The sequence below is a fragment of the Moschus berezovskii genome, chromosome 8, assembly GCF_049115385.1.
Source record: "Moschus berezovskii isolate FMDL1 chromosome 8, NW_MosBer_1.0, whole genome shotgun sequence".
Lineage (NCBI taxonomy): Eukaryota > Metazoa > Chordata > Mammalia > Artiodactyla > Moschidae > Moschus > Moschus berezovskii.
In genome coordinates, this window is record NC_142467.1 from 71480921 (window position 1) to 71482621 (window position 1701).

Consider the following 1701-nt stretch of genomic DNA (forward strand, 5'->3'; position numbering starts at 1 on the left):
TAGACAACCAGTCCAATTTATTTCCCTTTGGTTGTTCATATCAATTACCCCAATCAGGACAGTAATTTCTTTTTGTCTGTTGATCAGGTGGTATGAGCCCAAAATGGCTAGGTGGCAGTCTTAACTTCTGGGTCATTATTGTTTCTCTTGGTCTACATACTTCTCCTTTTGGAAGTAAGATCTCTAGGCAAGCAGAGCATAAGTTTCTGAGAACTAAAAGCAAAAATTTGGCTAATATGTCACTAGAAGTAATAGTGAGTGGTGCCCCTCCCGTGTTCACCCTTTGACTGCTGGACCTGTGAAACAGCACCACATGGTGGCCACTGATTTAGAGCGTATACAGCCAAGGAGAACCTGGCCTCAACTAAGCAACATATTGCCGAAGAACTGGTGCTATAATTGAGTCTTCAAAACATCAAGCCCCTGTTCTATCAAGCCCTCTGCTTTAGGAGAACATGGTAAGATCAATGATTTTCATAATCATGGGCCCATTGCCATGCTTCTTTCTGTGTAGTAAGTTCGCTGATCAGAAGCAATGCTCTTGTAGAAGAGTAACATAACAGGGCATAAGGCATTCCACTGTTGGTACTACTACTGGTGCGTTTGGCAGAAGTGTTGCATTCAAGGAGTGAAAACCTCATCCAGAAAAAGTGCCTATTTCATTAAAAACAAAAACAATGCCCTTCCTTAATGGGAGTGATACAAAACACCCTGATGCTGGGAAAGATTGAAGGCAAAAAGAGAATGGTGTGGCAGAGGATGAGATGGTCAGATAGCATCATCGAATCAATTGAACATGAATTTGAGCAAACTCAGATAGTGAGAGTTTATAAATAGCAGAAGATAGTGAATGACAGAGGAGCCTGGCATGGTGTCGTCCATGAGGTCATAAAGAGTCCGCCAGGACTTAGCTACTGAATAACAACAGCCAGGTACCTATATGATCACCACAGGAATAGCATTACATCAGAGATTCAGTGTTGGACTCTGCTGCTGACACTTGGCCCATCAGCCGTGACCATAACAAGGTAATCCTTGGTGAATGTAAGTTCATGTTGCTGAGCCCAAACATAAAACTTATATCTGCCACTATGATCAGTTTGTTCATAAGCCCATTGAGCAATGATAGGTCTGGGAAAACAGACTGACAGATATCTATCTACAGGCTATCCCAGACATGTATCTACAGGTTATCCCATCCATTTGATTATTAAAATCTTTCTCTGCTAAGGTCACACTTTGGTGAGCATTCTCATAGGACACAAATATCTTCATATTTTTAACATGTTAAGAGAGGTCTAACCACATATCTTTCCCCCAGACCTCTTTACCAATTTTCCAATCATGTTCCTTCCAAATATCTGACCATTCACTAAGCCTCTGGCCATAGCAAATGAATCTGTACACAGTTGCACGTCTGGCCATTTTTTCTGCCAAGAAAAGTGAATTACCAGGTTCACTTCTTGAAGTTCTGCCCAGAGAGGAGAATTTCCCTTCAGCACTGTTCTTCAGGGATGTTCCAGAAAGGAACAGTAGAGCCAGAGCTTTCCATTTTAGGTGTAATACCTGTGTATGTGCAAAACCATCTGTAAACCAGATGAGTCTTTCTTCCTGTCAGCTGATTGTGGAAAACTCCTCATGGAGCAATAGGTACAGGTTGGGAGAAAAAAAGTGCTATAGCAGGAATGGGAACCAGGGGCA